The sequence below is a fragment of the Aquarana catesbeiana genome, linkage group LG05 (genome assembly GCF_042186555.1).
Source record: "Aquarana catesbeiana isolate 2022-GZ linkage group LG05, ASM4218655v1, whole genome shotgun sequence".
In the NCBI taxonomy this organism is placed as follows: domain Eukaryota; kingdom Metazoa; phylum Chordata; class Amphibia; order Anura; family Ranidae; genus Aquarana; species Aquarana catesbeiana.
In genome coordinates this window covers 612215638-612236009 of record NC_133328.1, presented here as the reverse complement: position 1 = coordinate 612236009, position 20372 = coordinate 612215638, and positions in this window count along the sequence as shown.

Below are 20372 nucleotides of genomic sequence, written 5' to 3'. Positions count from 1 at the left end.
CTGTGCTTCTCCCGAAGAAGCAAGATTCCTCTCGTGAAACACGTCGAGACCCACAGCACAGCTGTCCTAGACTTAATGGCAACTATCCTCATGGTATATCTAGGTCGCATGGCAAGATTTCCTATACAAATGTAAATTTATCAATGGATTGATGTTTATCTTATATTTCTGTACAATGTGTCGTTTTTAAACGTTTGTTAATAAATTGTTTATAAATTTGACTTTTTATGTCTGAGGTGTGACTCTCTAAAAGTCCCATGTGCTATTTTGTTTTTCATTGTGTGCATACTATACTATTGGGGACTAAGCACTACCTCCACCCATCTCACACCAGCTCTTTCTTTTCTTGTAAATAGTATCTGAGACAGTTGGTAAAAATATATCCCAGCTGCAGGACGGTATGTAAGCCTCAAATAAGTTTTTATTCTGCAATAACAATAACAGTAGAGCATCTAAGGCACAGTTGCCAAAAATATTTTCTAGTGGCAGGACAGCGTGTGAGCAACTTGAATAGGCCTCAAATCTGAAGACACGACATATTTTCCATCAATAAAAATTACAGCTCTGCAGCAGAGACCCAGCCACATTACATTGTTGGGACATAATTCTTTCATCTTTAATAGGTCTCAAAATTATAGATGCAAGGCAATAAATTAGTAACAATGGTGGACAACTGCCTGCTCTTTACTAATGACAAGCGTTTGCTGCACACCCTAAAACAAGAAAGCCGACACAAAGTAAAATAAAATATACCCCCCTACTAAAAACAAAAAAACAAATCATTAACCCCCTATAAAAGCACACTATTTTTGTTAACAATAGCACAAAATAAAATTAAATAGAGAAATAGTAAACTGAGAAATACTCCAGATAAATCACAAAAAAGCTTCAAAGGGATAGCATAGCAGCTAGCAAGCAATGACACAGTCCTAGAAAAGACTGTTTGGTCTACAGAACTATGAACACAGAAGGAGTACTATGGATGTCTAGCCCACCACACTGCAATCTGCAGTATATCACGACAAAGCAAAGTATCTCCTCCGTCATCTCTTCCTTCATTCTCCCTACACAGATTTGTAAGATTTCCCTAACTAGCTTCAACATACTGAAAATATGGCTTCTATGCCCCCCCCCCATTTTACAGTGAGGGGGTGGCTAAAAGTTTGCTTTAGATTATTGGCTCTTTGAGACTCAGCTGTCCAAGGGAGAGGGTTGTGCAGCCCATTATGGTTTTGAGCATGAAATCTTCAGCCAAAAGTTTGGAGTTTGACCAAACCACAAATTTGGGGGGTTCGCCTTGAAACCAAGCTTGTCCTGAATCTGAACCTCATCCCTAGTTTCCATTGAAGTTTGACCATATAGTGTATCTCTCTGATTGGGTAAATGCCATCAGCAAAAACAAATTTATAAACTGTAGTAGAGTGGGAGAAATTGAAGCATTTCAGGTATTTATTCCTTTCTGCATTCCTTGCCCTAATATCACTGGAATTGCAAAAATAGGGACAGAAACTTTTACTTTTCCCACTCTATTAGAAAAATCTCTCTCTCTCTCTCTCTGTATATATATATATATATATATATATATATATATATATATAGTAAAACCTTGGTTTGAGTGTAACTTGGTTTGAGAGCGTTTTGCAAGACAAGCAAAATTGTTTCATAAACTTTGACTTGATCTACAAGCGATGTCTTGATATACAAGTAGCATCATGTCACAACTGAGTGTAAAAGAGAAGAGAGGCGGCACTAAGTGTAGCAATATGGTTACATTTAATGTAGGTGCAACATTTATCGACTCACATGGTTGATGATTAAAACAGTCACATCTAAGCATGCAGGCATCCGGGGTAAAACTGTCCACATAGACTGTCCTCCGCCCTACCGTTGACGTTATTCCTTCCACACTGCACTCCATGAGCAGATCAAGCCTCGCTTTCAATTGCTCTACTGCAGGGTAGTCTTCCCGGTCATGATTGCAGACTGACAGCGGTGAGAGCCAGTGCGGTGCGGAGGACGGTCTATGTGGATAGCTTTACCCCGGATGCCTGCATACTTACATGTGCCTCTTTTAACCACTTCAGCCCTGGAAGAATTTACCCCCTTCCTGACCAGGCCATTTTTTGCGATACGGCACTGCATCGCCTTAACTGACAATTGTGCGGTCGTGCGACGCTGTACCCAAACAAAACAGAGCATTCTTTTGGTGGTATTCGATCTTTTTGTGCTATAAACAAAAGAAGAGCGACAATTTTGAAAAAAAAAAACACAATATCTTTTACTTTTTGCTATAATAAATATCCCAAATTTAAAAAGAAATAAATAACTTTTTCCTCAGTTTAGGCCGACATGTATTCTTCTACATATTTTTGGTAAAAAAAGCGCAATAAGCGTATATTGATCGGTTTGCACAAAAAGTAACGCGTCTACAAAATAGGGGATATCCAAAAGTACGCCAAAGTCTCAACTGAAGGTTGATAACCAGGAATTTACAGAAGGGGAAATCCTTCATTCCACTTTCCTGGAAAGTAGTAACTACGGATGCCAGCCTATGGGGCTGGGGAGCAGCTCTATAAGAGACCACGGTTCAAGGGAAGTGGTCAGAGTCTGAGAAGACCTTGCCCATCAATATCCTAGAGATTCGGGCAGTACGTCTGGCTCTAATAGCTTGGACATCCAGGTTGGGGAATGCTCCTGGCCGACAATGCCACAGCAGTGGCCTATATCTATCACCAAGGAGGTACCAGAAGCCACGCAGCCCAAAAGGAGTTGGACCATATTCTGTCTTGGGCAGAGAAATATGTTCCTTGCCTATCTGCAGTCTACATTCCAGGAGTGGAAGATTGGCAGGCAGATTTCTTGAGCCGTCAATAGCTGTTGCCGAGAGAATGGTCTTTACATCGCAAAGGTAATTTTGGCCATATGCCAAAGATGGGGTACGCCGGACATAGATCTATTGGCGTCCAGGTTCAACAAGAAGTTGGACAACTTTGTGGCGAGAACAAGGGATCCACTTGGACTCGGAGTAGATGTGTTAGTGATCACGTGGAATCAGTTTTCACTGATTTACATATTCCCTCCAGTTCAGCTGCTACCACGGCTGCTTCACAGGATCAGTGAAGAAGGGAAGCGGGTAATCCTAGTGGCCCCGGCATGGCCCGGAAGACCCTGGTATGCAGGGATCGTAGGTATGTCATAGGAAGAATTCTGGCCTTTCTACAGATAGGAGTAGAAGCTGGCCTTGAGTACAATCAAGGGTCAAATTTCGGCCTTGACAGTGTTTTTCCAAAGGCCGCTTGCTTTGCATTCTTTAGTCCGGGCATTCATACAAGGGGTAACTCGGATAACTCCGCCAGTTAGAATACCCTTGTGCCCATGGGATTTGAATCTGGTTTTGTTGGTGTTGCAGAGACAACCCTTCGAACCAACCTATACGGAGTTTTCCTTTGATCCTTTTGACAAGGGAATTGGTATTCCTAGTTGCGATAACCTCTGCAAGAAGAATATCAGAATTGGCTGCTTTCTTCTGTAAAGAGCCATACTTAATCATTCACAAGGATAAGGTGGTGCTGCGTCCGCACCCAGCCTTTTTGCCAAAGGTAGTTTCTGGGTTTCATCTGGATCAAAATGTTTCCTTACCTTCTTTTTTCCCAGAACTTTGTTCTGCAGAACGATGTAGTGAGAGCAATTAAAGCCTATCTGAAAGCGACTGCTCAGATACGAAAAACTGATTTGTTTGTGTTGTCGGAAGGCCCTAGAAATGGTCAGGCAGCATCGAAATCTACTGTTGCTAAGTGGATTTGTCAGGTGATTAGTCAGGCGTATGGCCTGAAAAGAAAGGTTCCTCCCTTTCGGATTAAAGCGCACTCTACCCGGGCAGTCAGTGCTTCATGGGCAGTGCATCACCAAGCCTCTGTGGCTCAGGTTTGCAAGGCCGCTACTTGGTCGTCAGTACATACATTCATGAAATTCTATCAAAAGGATGTAAGGAGGATACCGCCTTTGGGCGCAGTGTGCTGCAGGCAGCAGTATAGGGTTCTCACGCCTGGCGGCGGCTATTTGCTTTGTGTCTCCCTCCCCTCAGGTGGCATTGCTTGTACATATTGCTTTGATACAAAAGCTGAGATACTCCCGGTATGGGAGGGGTTTTATAGGGAGGGACACTTCCTGTTTCGTTTTTGGTTATACCAGTGTCCATTCACCTAAAGGTGGCCTATAACCCATATAGTTATTACTATGGTGCTCTGTGTCCCGTGATGTACTCCAAGAAAAGGATTTTACAGGTAAGCTGTTATAAAAATCCTATTATTACTACACTTAAAGGCGCCTCTCTTCTTTTTTATACTGTGTAGCTCCTGCAGGATTTTGCTTCTAATCCCCTTGTGGGCACTGCCATTTGTGGATGAACATTTTATGGTTACACAACCTGGTCACATTGCTATAATCTTTTTATATGGACTATAAACTAAAATATCTATGAATAAATGGTTTTGGAACAAATTATTTCTTATGGGTAAATTCGCTTTGATATACAAGTGCTTTGGATTACAAGCATGTTTCCGGAACAAATTATGCTCGCAATCCAAGGTTTTACTGTAATATATATATAGATCTATATTTAGATCTATATCTAGATATAGATCTATATAAAAATTCGTTCATTCGGAAGCATCCGAAATACAAATTTCTATGCTTCCGAATTGTATACGAAATACGAAATTTCGTTGACGAATTTCGGATCCAAATTCAGTTACAATGGAAACGTGACTAATGTTTTGTTGACCAATCAGAGGTTTTCTTCTGCTGCTGAGTGAGGGTTAGGAAAATTACCTTTTTTAATATGGGAGAGGGAAACTGGTACTGGTAGTCGATGGGAGATTCAGAATTGAACAAAATAAGAATGTTCGTTATTATCGTTTCATAATTGTCATAATAATGACAATTATTCGTTATGATGAAGTTAAAGACACACAGGAAGTCAGCACAGCACGGGGATGGTGGGAGCCCCTCATAATGAGAACAGCACAGGGATGGTGGGGGCCCCTCATAATGAGCACAGCACGGGGATGGTGGGGGCCCCTCATAATGAGAACAGCACAGGGATGGTGGGGGCCCCTCATAATGAGCACACCACAGGGATGGTGGGGGCCCCTCATAATGAGCACAGCACAGGGATGGTGGGGGCCCCTCATAATGAGCACAGCACAGGGATGGAGGGAGCCCCTCATAATGAGCACAGCACAGGGATGGAGGGAGCCCCTCATAATGAGCACAGCACAGGGATGGTGGGAGCCCCTCATAATGAGCACAGCACAGGGATGGTGGGGGCCCCTCATAATGAGCACACCACAGGGATGGTGGGGGCCCCTCATAATGAGCACAGCACAGGGATGGTGGGGGCCCCTCATAATGAGCACAGCACAGGGATGGAGGGAGCCCCTCATAATGAGCACAGCACAGGGATGGTGGGAGCCCCTCATAATGAGCACAGCATAGGGATGGTGGGGGCCCTCATAATGAGCACAGCATAGGGATGGTGGGGGCCCCTCATAATGAGCACAGCACAGGGATGGTGGGGGCCCCTCATAATGAGCACAGCACAGGGATGGTGGGAGCCCCTCATAATGAGCACAGCACAGGGATGGTGGGAGCCCCTCATAATGAGCATAATGATTTGACGACTGCCATATTAAGAAAGGTATTTTTTGCTTTTTAAATTCCTCATAACGAACATTCGTAATTGTTACGAAAAGTTAACGAACCTAGCGAAAATTCGTATTTCGTACAAATCCAAATTGAATTTCGGACACGAATTATGAAATACGAATTAACGGCTAATACGGAACGGAACGAAACAAAACAAATTTATTGACAGCGCAGATGTCTAATATATAAAATATGTTTTGGGACTCAATGGCTTTACAGACTTTTCCAAAAAATAAAAAATTCTACATCCGTGGGATACTTAGGTGTGAATGTAACATTTTTATGACAAACTGATCATGTGATAAAGCGATTTAGTGAATAAATGTTGCAGTTTTATCTGATAGGAAGCTCTTTCTTGACATTACTGCTCTGTGCTATACAAGTCAGCTGACCCAGCCCTATGGCAAAATGTACATTACACCGGAGCCCCAGAGTTACAATGACATCAGTTCTTGCATTCCTCCAAGTGAGGGGATCCTATGTTCCCATCACACTTTCCCAGGTACGGCATCTTCTGATGCTAATCACAGCAGCTGTTCCCCTTCTGCCTTGAAGGGTTTTAAACAGCAGCTTATGCTGTGAAATGTCCCATTTTTCACATTCTCCAGATGTCAGATGAGCATGTGCGTTGGCTTGCTGTAAATTTAATTTCTTAGAGATAGCGACATTCGCAAAACGGCAAAAGGTATCATCAACAGAAAATCTGTCATTACGTAGCTGCTTACCAGCTGTTCTAACGCCAGAAAATGGATATATTTTAACTCTACCTCTCTTCAGTAGACACTTCAAAGAACTTTTCATTTTTGTATTCAGAGCGGTCAAAACCACTTTTCAGAGGCATTTGATAGGCAGCAAGGAAGTGATGTGATGGCCTCCTAAACTCCTGCTTTAACCTTGTAATTGCCGTATCAACATGCCACGGTTGCACGCGGTTGCGTGGTGTTTGTGGCGCTTCCTCATTTGCCTGAATACTTGAGTGGTGTGTGTCACGGGTGCAATTAATGCAAAAAGTGACAATAAAAGTGCAGAAAATAAATATTCGTATATTCACAAAAATCCACAAAAAAATCCTACTGTGTAAACTTCCTAACCGCTTATATATAATACATATTGTTATGTTCAAACGAAAATAAAATAAAATAAACACAATCCTGTGCAAAACCTGCAATTCAAAGTGACATTTCTGTGCAAAAAAATCCAACATATATGACTGGTGTATATTGTTGCTGTGAAATTGGATTTAGAAACATGCATATACCGTCCTTAAACCCTGGTGTATAAAAAAAAGCCCAATAAAGTGACAATGTGCTCCTTCAAATTACTCTGTCCTTCTTGGAAAACAGTGCCCCATAAGAAACGCACTCACCGCTATTATTCACCCCACAAGGAGGTATTTCACCTTCACAGTATGAGCCACTGTGCAGCCTGTGGAGTGGGAGGAAACTTCCTGTCCTGTGTTCTCCAAGTGCCTCCTCGTCTGCGATGTAAGTGGTCTCCTCACTGTTAACCTCTTAGATGTTGCCCACATGTAGAGAGGAAAGAGACCCCATAGTGTGATACCGTACAAATATCCAAAAATGTATTAATAATACTGATGGGTACTCACATTTAATAAAAATCATTAAAAGCGAAAACAGTGTTTAAAAACAGGAAACCGGAGCAATCTGCACTCCACGGCTCAAAACCAGAAGTGATGCAATGACGCTGTATAGTCCCACCCTACGCATTTCATCAATGGGACGTCATCTAGAGCGGTCCCATTGACCAAACAGAGGAAGTTAAATTTTTGGGTGGAACTCATTTCACTGTATCTTTCCAGAAAATATTAATTTGTTAAAAGTTGTTCAAATATTTTGATCTCCCCCATGGGCAGATCTACACTTATATAACTCTCACTGTAACAGAAAATATAGAGAAATCTTCCAATGGAAAACAGCTTTAACCACTTCTTCAATACCAAGTGCTTTACCTGCTTCCTGCCCAAGCCAGTTTTCAGCTTTCAGTGCTGTCGCACTTTGAATGGCAATTGCGCGGTCATGCAACGCTGTACCCAAACCAAATGTTTATCATTTTGTTCCCACAAATAAAGCTTTCTTTTGGTGGTTTTTGCTAAACAAATAAAAAAAGACCAAAAATTTTGAAAAAAAAAGTTTTTTTTGTTTCCGTTATACAATTTTTTTAAATAAGTAAGTTTTCTCCTTCACTGATGGGCACTGATGAGGCTGCACTGACGTGCACTGATAAGGCAGCACTAATGGGCACTGCGGAGGTGGCACCAATGAGTTGGCACTGATAAGGTGGCACTGATGAGGGGCACTAATATGCAGCACTGATGGGCACTGATAGGTGGCACTGATGGGTACTTATGGGTGGCATTGATGGGCACTGATAAGCAGCACTGATAGGTGGCACTGATGGGTGACACTGATGGGTGACACTGATAGATGGCACTGATGGGCATCACTGATAAGCAGGCACTGGAAGGCATTACTGATGGGGACTGATTGGGATCATATATGGGCACTGAGGGACATCCATAATTTTCATTGGCGGTATACCTGGTGGTCATCAGTGGTAGGCATACCTGGTGGTCCTGGGTGGGCATCCTCGGGGGGGGCTGCTCTCATAATCAATCAGCCCAGACTCCCCCCTGTCAGGAGAGCCGCTGATCAGCTCTTCTCTACTCGTGTCTGTCAGACGCAAGAGAGGAAAAGCCGATACATGGCTCTTCCTGTTTTCATACCATGATCAGCTGTGATTGGACACGGTTGATCACGTGGTAAAGAGTCTCCGTCAGAGACTCTTTACCGAGATCGCTGTTGCGGTGTGTCAGACTGACACGCCGCCCCACCGATCACGATTCTGCGCGCCCCAGCTATTATCCTGAAAGACGTCTTATGACGTCCAGTCAGGATAACGGAACCACCACCCAATGCTATAGGCCAGACGGGAAGTGATTAATGACAACCTCAGTTTGGAGAGACTTCCTCTCACTTCCTGTAGTGCCTCTAGTACAGAAAGCGAAGGGAACCCCCTGGCTCTTAGCAGAGGAGAGTGGCAAGTCTTAAAAATAACACCTACTTAAACTAAAAATAAGAGAAATATTTTTGATTTTTAGATACCATTTAAAGTGCAGGGCAAGGGAAAATGTTGCAGTACAGCTGCAGTACATGCATATTTCCCCATTTTTTATGCCTGCAAAAACAGAAAAATACCAGACAATCTGCCAGAAATAAAATCAGCTTGCTCTTAAGCCCTGTTGTGAGCTGACAGCACACAGCTTTTTTGTGGACAGAGAGGTGTCAGTCCTTCCCAGTATTTTTTGCTAAACTACCCAACCACTCCTACTCTCTACAGCAGGGGGTCTCAAATTGGTGGGCCACCAGCTGTTGCAGAATTACAAGTCCCATCATGCCTCTGACTGTGGGAGTCATGCTTGTTATGTCAGCCTTGTAATGCCTAGGGTTGCCACCCGTACGGGATTGACCCGGACAGTACAGGTTTGGCAACTTGTGCCCGGGTTTCTGTCCCCTGGAAACCCGGGCATAACATATATCCAGCGCCTGTCTGTGCCCCGGTTTGTCCCATCCTCCGTCCCGTTGCTCTGTGTTAACTATGTGGCCGGTGGCAGCTGTGCGCCTCTCTGCTCCATATCACAGACCGCCGGGGTCTCTAGTCAGTGTAGCTCCTCCTACACTTGTCTGTGTAAGAGCTCCTCACCTCATGGAGCCTCACCCTCTTCCTGCTCCACCACAGCTGGGGAGACAAGATATTGAGGTGAGTGGGGAGCCCGAGACCTCCTCCGCACAGGGGGAAACCAAAGGTATGATCACAGCCACCCTCCTCTGTCAGCCCCCCTCCTCTGTCAGCCCCCTTCCTCTCTGTCAGCCCCCCTTCCTCTCTGTCAGCCCCCTTCCTCTCTGTCAGCTCCCCTCCTCTCTGTCAGCCCCCTTCCTCTCTGTTAGCCCCCCTCCTCTATCAGGCCCCCTCCTCTGTCAGCCCCCTTCCTCTCTGTTAGCCCCCCTCCTCTATCAGGCCCCCTCCTCTGTCAGCCCCCTTCCTCTCTGTCAGCCCCCTCCTCTGTCAGGCCCCCTCCTCTGTCAGTCCCCTTCCTCTCTGTCAGCCCCCCCACCTCTGTCAGCCCCTTTCCTCTCTGTCAGGCCCCTCCTCTCTGTCAGCCCCCCTCCTCTGTCAGCCCCCTTCCTCTCTTTCAGCCCCCTCCTCTCTTTCAGCCCCCCTCCTCTCTTTCAGCCCCCCTCCTCTGTCAGCCCCCGTCCTCTGTCAGCCCCCTTCCTCTCTGTCAGCCAACCCTCCTCTCTGTCAGCCCCTTCCACTCTGTAACCCCCCCCTTCTCTCTGTCAGCCCCCCCCTCTCTGTCAGCCCACCCCTCTCTATCAGCCCCCCCCTCTCTGTCAGTCCACCCCTCTCTATCAGCCCACCCTCCTCTCTCTGTCAGCCCCCTTCCTCTCTGTAACCCCCCCTTCTCTCTGTCAGCCCCCCTGCTTTCCCTTGTCCTCCCGAATACTACACCAGGAGACCTCCCCCCACCCCCCAAAATTACACTGGGAGGCTCCCCACCAAACATTACACACTACATATACACTATATTGTACATTACACACGCCTGCACTATATACACTATATTGCACATTACACACACCTGCACTATATGCAATTGGCTACACCCACTGTTCACCACTGCACGTGCCGCATTACTTCTCCCCTAGGGCACACAGAGGTGTCCCAGGTATTTTACAATCTCATAGTGTATGCTACAAAAAAAATGCCAAGCCCCGCTGAAGTGTTCAGGTTTGGCTCGAAGAAAAGGTGGCAACCCTAGCAATGCGTCATGGGACTTGTAGTTCTGCAACAGCTGTAGGGCCACCAGTTTAAGACCCTTGCTCTACAGTATAATGCCTAATAATTTTTTAGTCCAATATAAAAACTAGCAGTGCCCTTTGAGATAACACAGGAAGTGTGCAGGGGACACAGGACAGCTCTGAACTTTCAGACCACCAAGATCAACAGTTTTTTTTTTCCCCTTTTCAAACAGATATAACAAAATACTTTCAATTGTATATTTGACAGATCAAATGAGAGCAAATAAGATTTCATTGTTAGGCTGCATTCACGCCTCAGCATTTTGAATTGCGGGCAGATTTGCGAGGTGTAAATGACAAATCGCACAATGCACATTTGAAATGCCATTCATTTAAATGGCACCTAAAATCGCAGTGCGGTTCTGCTACGATTGTTGCATGATAAATTGCTCTGCAATTGTGGAAACTCGCATCGCGTGAAGCATGTCGCCTAAAAGAAGTTCAGGAGCTACTTTTGGGTGACATGCTTTTTTCGGGATGTGGCGATTGCAGCACAATTTATTGCGTGACAATCGCAGTAGAACAGCAAGGTGATTTTAGGTGCCATTCAAATGAATGGCAACTCAAATGTGCGTTCTGCAATTTGTCATTCACACATCGCCGCTTTGAAATCGTGGACAGAATCGCGGCAAATCTGCCCGCAATTCAAACGCAGGTATGAATGCAGCCTTAGTGTTTACATTAACTTTAAATCTTTAGCAAACTTCAAAAAACTTCAGACTGGAAAATAAACTGTCAGGATTAAAACTTATTTTGTCTAGAGCAGTGGTCTCTAAATTGTGGCCCGTGGGCCAAATATGGTCCTTTGCTTGCCTTTATCTGTCCCCAGGGGCACTGTTCCTCCCACTGACACCAACAACGGGGTACTGTTCCTCCTCCTACTGACCATGTCGTTTTGAATTGTAATTTTTTTTACTCCTACTGGCCACCAGGTCTGAGTCATTGTTTACTCTCACTAACTCTGGGGCATATTTTACTCCCACTGGCCACAGTCCGGCCACCCTAAAGTCTAAAGAACAGTAAACTGGCCCTTGGTTTAGAGAGTTTGGAGACCTCTAGTCTAGAGGATGATGAATAAGGTGAATAAGTTGATGAATAAAGTGAATAACTTACCTTATTCCTCTACTGACCTATGTTCTGCATCCTCATGTACAACACAGAACCACTGGCTCTACATTGTATATCAGTTAGCTGCGATTGGTCTGGCACTGAAGAGAAGAGGCTTCAGGGGACTGGTCGTGCATGAAGCAAAAAATAAGGTAAGCATTTCACCATGTTCCAATCCCCCCAAGACAAAATGACCCACTGAAAAGGTAGCTTCTTCTCCAGCCTGGACTAGACTGGACCAGCTTTAAATCAAATATAATTCAAATTGCTATGAACTCCAAAGGACCTCTTTACCTGTTCACATATTTTTTTGCAAGGGATATCACCTCAGTGCTTACATGTGTCCGATGGGAATACAGCCCTGTTTGGAGCCCTCAAAAGGAAAATGTGCAGCTCTCTATAGGTGGACACAGGTAGGGATGAGCCAACTGAACTTTGGCTGTTCGGGCATTTGGATGAACACCCAAACTTTTGCCTGTCTGGCCCCCTGTTTGGTGGGAGCGGAGAATCATACTGTATATAGAAGTGGTGTTTCTACCTCTTCTATATACTGTAGCTTCCCGCTACCACTTGTTCCTAAGGAAGCAGTGGGTGCTTGCATCCAGCACATCCCTAGGAACCATGGACTTCACTTCTATTCCCCAGCCAAGTAAGTAAAAAAGGGTGTAGATAGCAGTGGCATCACTGCCCAAATATGACCACTGACCATATTTAGGTAATGATGTCACCACTTTTCCAACCCCTTCCCTTCACGACAGCTATATTATTATAATTTTTTTTTCTTTGTTTATGTTTTTTTAATCCCCCTTAAAATTCATACTATATCCAAAGGGTCTGGTATGGATTTCCTGGGGAACCTCACACTTTTTTTTTCCTTACGTGTTGAACCCCCTTAAAATCATAACCAGATTCAAAAGAGTGATTTACAAAAAATATATACAGTTTCAATTGAAGGCAAATTACATTTATTGCCAGCTTCTTTTAAACAAAACAAAAAAATAGCTTACAGACCTCTTCAAAGGTACCCCCAAAATACATAGCAGACCTTTGCATGGGTCTGTGTGCTTTTTTTTTTTTTTATCTTAACAGAAATACGGAAATTAAATGTAATTTGCCACCAATTTTAACCACATTTCTCCTTTGTAAATGTCAGTGCAATGTCAATGGGCATTTTTGTTTATGTGACATACAGTATTTGACTCTCATGGGTGCACTGGGGTCAATGGATAATACAGAATGCATGGGAGCCATGGGGTAATCAGAGGCTTGAAAGCTGAAATGGAGGACAGAGGGGACATGAGGGTTCAGGTAAGCACTGTAGCAAACGAGGGCTTGAAATGTTTCTTGAACCCCAGTCACATGGTGCTTCACAAATTGGTGTTGGTGTTGATCAGGAGAGTTGTCTTCTGATTGGCCACAGCACCAGCACTCCTGGTGAATCCTAGAAGTGCTGGGGGCCACATGCTAGAGAGAAGACTCAGCTCAGGATCTGAGTGGAGGACTGTGACATCATTAAGATGTTCAAGGGTCAGCAAACACCCCAGAGTTGGGAGTCTGTGGAGAATGTGTGTTCATGGGGTGAGCACTGTGTTAGCCTGGTGGTGGCTATTTCAACATGTGGGTTTGTGCCCATTAATTGCCAGAGGCCATATTACTGCACTGAGCCCTACGTATGGAAAGATTACGTCCTTTCACCTACCAATGACACCTGTCCATTAACTACAGACAGAGATTTTGAGAGCTACAACATTGAAAGCTGATTCTCTCTACCAGTTCTACACACACTATACATCTTGCCATATTTAGCCCAAAGGAAAAGAAGGAAGCCACTGCACATATATCTTTAGGTCTCGCACACCATGGCTCCAGGCCATGTCACTAGGATGGTTCAGTTCTGCAGTGGGCCCTAAGAGAGAGGCCCAACTGCTTTGCAGACCACCCCACCTACAGGATCTCCCCTCTCCCTTTACTTTATATTCTTTGCCACCCAGAGGGTTAGCTTGAAGTTTTACTCTTTGTTCCCCAAATATATTCACTGTAGTAGCAAATTCTATCTTCACAAAGACCAGACATTGTTGCTTAACCAGAACTTCTTTTGTCTGAATAAAGACACTTGTACATACAGTTCTCAGTTGTTTCTATCAGAACACAGAATGGTGCAACATCCATAAACATGATATTAACCTCATCCCATGCTCGCCTCCAGGTTTTCTCCAGAGCTTCTCCCATCCTTTGGAACTCCCTACCCCAATCTGTCCGACTGTCCCCTAATCTAGCCATCTTTAGACGAAACCCTTCTCTTTAGAGAAGCCTATCCTTCTTCTAACTAACACTGTTTTACTTCCTCCATCAGCTCATCCCCCACAGCTATTACCTTTTGTACCAATTGACCCTTCCTTTTAAGGCCCCTTTCACACGAGGCGGACTCCGTTTCTACGGAGCCCGCCTCGGTCCGCCGGCTCAGCGGGAGATCTGTCCGTTGATCTCCGCTGAGCCGGCGGATGACAGGTCCCTCTCTGCTCACGCCTATGGAGGGATCGGACGAAAACGGACAGCGTGCCCGTTTTCGTCAGATCTCACCCGATCCGATCCGCCAGCGACGGACCTGGACATAGAGCCATCCGTCTGCTTTTAGCGGATCGGACGGGGTCGGATGTCAGCGGACATGTCTCCACTGACATCCGACGCTCCATAGGCTAACATGGATCGCCCGTTCAGGTCCGCCGTCAAAACTGACAGGCAGACCTGAACGGTCCGATCGTGTGAAAGGGGCCTTAGATTGTAAGCTCTAACGAGCAGGGCCCTCTGATTCCTCTTGTACCAAATTGTAATGTAACTGTAATAAAGAAACTGAAAAATGGGGTAAATGGCGCACCCTAATAGGGGGTAAAATAATCTGTTTGTGCAGCAACAATGCTACCAGACCACTATAATGATATACACATTAAGTGATAACCCCCTATATCTTGTAACTGTGTACAAACAAATCAACCACTGCTGAAAATTAAGTAATAGTCAATTATGCCAAAAAAAACATAAACAAAGTGTGAAACTCAGTGGTATAAAGTTATATACAGTGCTAGGCATATATGCAGTATTATAATATAAATGTAGCACTAAAACAAAAAAATCCAAAATATAAATAGATAATATAGTGGTCAGTGGATGTAACCCACTGGGACATAACAAGCAAAAGTGATGTGTAAAGTTCAATGGCTCATGTGTGTTATAAACTAAAACATGAGTATAGATAGGTGAAACAATAAAGTCCCATAATGTAAAAAGTGAATTATAAATCCAATGTGAATGGAAAATCTTCTGATCTGTGATTTATCAGCATGAAAATCTCGAGTTGGAAATAGATGGAATACTCTTACCAGAACGGGTGGATTCGAATGCCAGCGACACCGAATCAAACAGGCTTAGAGATCCAAAGAGGAAGTTGTCATGAAGGGAGCCCCGGATCAATAGGGACATCCCCTCTCAGCTCCACCAGTCAGGGTGATGACCGCCAATCCAGAGGGACCATGAGGGAAAGATGGAAGTATCCAAATCTCATAGGAAATCCCAGGGATATGGGCAGGCTGGCTTTAGTTTTAGATCCTTCCAAACTTTTAGTGATTTTATGGCTGATTTTATGGCTGATTTTATGGCTGCCAGCACCAAATTGGTGCTGGCAGCCATAGAATCCCTCCATCTTCCATCTTTCCCTCTTTCCCTCATCTTCCACTTAAACAGGACGTCCAGATCGGTCAGCCGCACATCACAACCCCTGCCACCATGTCCAGAAAGGGGATCTTCAGGGGTAAATCCAGAATCGTAGTCAAGCCAGGCCAGGGTCATAAACGGGAGGTCAGCAGATGGGGGGACAAGGAGAAAGGGACCAGGTTGCAGGACAAGGTTCCAGGGATGCAGGAATAGACAGGATCAGGTACAACAGGTTCAGGATACAGGAATCAAGGTTCAGGATCAGGTACAACAGGTTCAGGATACAGGAATCAAGGTTCAGGATCAGGATCAGCATAACAAGTAACAGGATGCAGGTCAGGGATCAAGGACAATACCAGGGCCCTTTCTGGATATGGTGGCAGGGGTTGTGATGTGCGGCTGACCGATCCAGACGTCCTGTTTAAGTGGAAGCACGGGCCATTGACAGAGGAATCACAGGAGACCATCCATGAGGATTACCTATGATGTTCCATATTGCCTGTCACCCCTGTAGGGGTATAAGGAGCTGGTGAGTGGGGAGCCATAGGGGGAGCACAGAAGTCATCGGTCAAATTGAGCACAAGAGTCACCAGACTGTTTGAACTTTAAAATATTTACATTTTGCCATTTTTTGGAAGCGCTCTTATTTTTTATTATTCATTATTTTTTGTTAATATTTTTTATCAATTTTTTTTTATACTTTTATCATCGTTTATTATATTTCATATTTTTTGTTGGATGATTTGATTCTTTGATATCTACATATTGGACCTGATATGATGCACATTTTTTATTAAGATTGGCACAATACTGCATATATGCCTAGCACTGTATATAACTTTATACCACTGAGTTTCACGCTTTGTTTATGTTTTTTTTGCATAATTGACAATAATTAATTTTCAGCAGTGGTTGATTTGTTTGTACACAGTTACAAGATATAGGGAGTTATCACTTAATGTGTATATCATTATAGAGGTCTGGTAGCGTTGTTGCTGCACAAACAGATTATTTTACCCCCCATTAGGGAGTGCCATTTACCCCATTTTTCACTTTCTTTATACATAATAGCCCTCTAGGGGGTTTATCAGGGGAGGCTGCATACCTTCTTCTCTTCTTTTTCCTAAGCATGGAGTTTCTGTTCTCTTTTAATGTAACTGTAACGTCTGCCTTTATTTTGTTAAGCGCTGCGCAAACTTTTGGCGCTATATAAAACCTGTTTCACTTTCTCTCTTTCTCACTCGAAGACTCTGACTACAAGTGTAAAGGCTGGCCGGAGGCTAGCCTGTATTTGTGGGAGGAGTCTGAGAGGGCTATTTAAGCCTCCTCCTCTGTCTGTCCTCTGCGTTTCTGGGTTTTACGCCGCCACACGTCACTTCCGGGTTCTTGCTGAACCTCGGTTCCCGGGGGGGGGTGGGTGTATTGGTCGCCTGCCAGATCCTTTTCCTGGGCAGATCTGGCTCCACGTGGGGGCCGCCCGCTCCTCCTGGTGTTCCCGCCAGGGGGTGCATCAGTCGCCTGCCAGTTTCTTTTCCTGGTCAGATCTGGCTTCACGCGGGGGCCGACTGGTGTTCGGGGGGAGGGGGGGTGTGGGGGATTCGGCCGCCTGACAGCTCCTCTCTCCTGTACAGAGCTGGCTTCGCTAGGGGACCACCCGCTCTCCCGGTGTTCGGGGGGGGTTGTGGGTGATTCGGCCGCCTGTCAGATCCTCTCTCCTGCTCAGAGTTGGCTCCACAAGGGTGCCTCCCGTTGTTTGGGGGGGGGGAATCTGCCGCTCGTCAGCTCCTTTCTCCCTACATCGCTGCAGTTAGATACGCATTAGGGACAATATGTTTTACTGTACATCCACCACATCGTGTGTGGTCGTCCAAGGTGTAAGCACTATCCTACATCTGCCAGTTCTACTACCCGCATGTTATTCTCAAGCACATAAGGTCACATTCACTGTCAGCAGGGCTTCGCTTTCCTGGGAGGCTGGCAGGACAGGGAGGATGTAAACCATATACATTACTGCTTTTACTTTGTCATTTTTGTTTTTTTGGTCAGAGTTTCCATCATAGCATTTCTGCCCCAGAAGTTTTTTGTCATAGTGTTCTGCCCCAGCATTTGTCATAGCATTCTGCCCCAGCGTTCCTGTCATAGCGTTCTGCCCCGGCGTTTTTTGTCATAGTGTTCTGCCCCAGCATTTGTCGTAGCGTTCTGCCACTGCGTTTTTGTCATAGTGTTCTGCCCCTGCGTTTTTGTCATAGTGTTCTGCCCCAGCATTTGTCATAGCGTTCTTCCCCGGCGTTCCTGTCATAGCGTTCCTGTCATAGCATTCTGCCCCCGCGTTTTTGGCATAGCGTTCTGCCAAGGCGTTTTTGGTCATGGCGTTCTGCCCCGGCATTTTTGTCATAGCGTTCTGCCCCGGCATGCCTGTCATAGCATTCCTGGCATGGTGTTTCTGCCCCAGCATTTCTGTCATAGCATTCTGTCCTGGTATTTCTGTCTCTGTATTCAGTCTCGGCATTTTTGTCATAGCGTTGTGCCCCAGCATTTCGGTCACAGCGTTTCTGTCCCAGCATTGCTGTCCCATCGTTTCTGCCCCGGCATTTCTGTCATAGCGTTTCTGCCCCAGGGTTTTCCACAGCATTTCTGCCCCAGGATTTCTGTCATAGCGTTTCTGCCCCAGGAATTCTATCATGGCGTTTTTCTGTCATGCCGTTTTTCTGTCATGGTGTTCTGCCCCAGCATTTCTGTCTCGGCGTTCAGTCTCAGCATTTCTTTCATAGCGCTTCTGCCCCAGGATTTCTGCCTCAGTGTTCTGTCATTGCGTTTATGCCCCAGGATTTCTGTAATGGCTTTCTGCCTCAGCGTTCGAGTCATAGCGTTTCTGTCATAACGTTTCTGCCCCCAGGATTTCTGTCATTTTGTTTCTGCCTCAGCATTCAATTTCAGCATTTCTGTCTTAGCATCGCTGTCCTGGCATTTCTGCACCAGTATTTCTGTCATGGCATTTCTGCTTCAGCGTTCAAGTCTCAGCGTTTTTGTCATAGCGTTTCTGCCCCAGGATTTCTGTCATTTCGCTTCTGCCTCAGCGTTCAGTTTCAGCGTTTCTGTCATAGCGTTGCTGTCCATGCGTTTTCTGCCCCAGGTTTTCTGTCATAGAGTTTCTGCTTCAGCGTTCAGTCCCAGCATTTCTGTTATACGCGTTTTCTGTCATAGCGGCACTGTCCTTGCGTTTCTGCCTCAGGATTTCTCTCATAGCGTTTCTGCCTCAGCGTTCAATCTCAGCATTTCTGTCATAGTGTTTCAGGCTTGGTGTTTCAGCCTGCACCGTTTCTCAGAGGGGCGTTGTTGTTCAGTCACGGCATACTCCAGTAGCTGTTTTTATCTTCGTTATTTGTCATGTCTCATCGTATCTTTGTTCATGTTTGTACCTGGGTCATTTAGCTAGGGATCACATGTCAGGATCTGTCACGTCTACAGATCCATACGGGCTGAGGTTTAGTTTGTTAATGATTGGTGTCCACAATCTTCTCGCCCGTATACCATACGTCATACGATGCGCGTTCATTCACCACACCTGTACAATCACCCACCACGGTCTGTGGGTACACTAGCCCTGAGTTTTCAGTTTAATTACCTGTCTCTGCGCTGCAGGTTACTCGGGCTCACTTACCATTTACACGAGGGGGGGGATCCGTCATCAGGTTCATTCACGTGCAGTGGTCTTGACATTTCTGCTCATGTTCTCATACTTAGGTAGGCACAGAGGGGCGTTGTTGTTCTCATGTCTGGTTGTCTGTCATTTCTTGTGTTCGTGTTCTCAGGTTGGGCTGTATTGGCATCCATCGTCCCCTTGATGGCCCTTAAGTGGTAGGTTGGGCAAACGTCGTCATCATTCTGGATTCCAGTCTCGACTCTGATCTCTTGTTTAGGATGTGGCCTGGAAAACTGCTCAGGGACGTCAGTCCAGTTATCTTTTCCGTTCCCCAGTCGGTTCCAGGTAGGGGGGTTTCCGTCACTTTGGGTATGACTGTTTCAGGCCATGGAACTTATTTCCCCAGGGTGGAGTCTGGCCCTCCTTCCTCGGTTCAGGATTCAGATGCGGTTGCCAGGTCACAGGCTGAAGCTCGACCCGATCGAAACAGGTGGGACCAGTATTCTGTGTCTGGCATGGTTTCCCCATGTTGACAATGCTTATTGCCATAGTGCATGGGCCTAATCCACCTACTCCATCACATCCTACAGCTATTCAGCATTTGAACTCCTGCCAGTTGTCCTTTGGCACTCACCCTCGCACTTCCCCATACCAGTATGGGTAGGCCAGGGGTGGGGGAGGGGGGGTGTTTCACTGAGCACTTTACTGGTGTCCGGTTGAAGTTTCGATCTTCTCGGCTATCATTTTGCAGGGGCTCCTTGGGCCAGCCATTGCTCAACTTCCCCCACGCATCCTCTCATTCACAAGCAGTTCATTCTCATGTCTGGGTCGTCTCGGGCTTCAGGCTCTATCCAATCGTTCACGGGATGTTTAGTTGGGTTCTGCGTAGCTTCGCAGGTTCTATAGGGGGTTCTGTCTCATCACCAAGTCAGGAGTCGAGGGGGCAGTTTCTCCTGTCATAGCGGACACTTATCGGATATATACTGTTGCCATCCAGGTGCGCGCTACTCCACTTGATGGATTGTTACCGTTACCTACCCTTCTTCACCTAAATTTGTGTCTTTTTGCCCTCTTTTCAGGCATACTGACCAGCCAGGCCAAGGCACACCTCAGGCCTTGGTTCTTAGGAGTATCACTTTCTCTCTTTCTCACTCGAAGACTCTGACTACAAGTGTAAAGGCTACCTGGAGGCTAGCCTGTATTTGAGGGAGGAGTCTGAGAGGGCCATTTAAGCCTCCTCCTCTGTTAGGCCAGGGCTCGTCGGTGGTCCTGGGTTCCCACCCACCCGTTTCCCCCAGTCTTCATACATACTCATAATACTTTTTCTT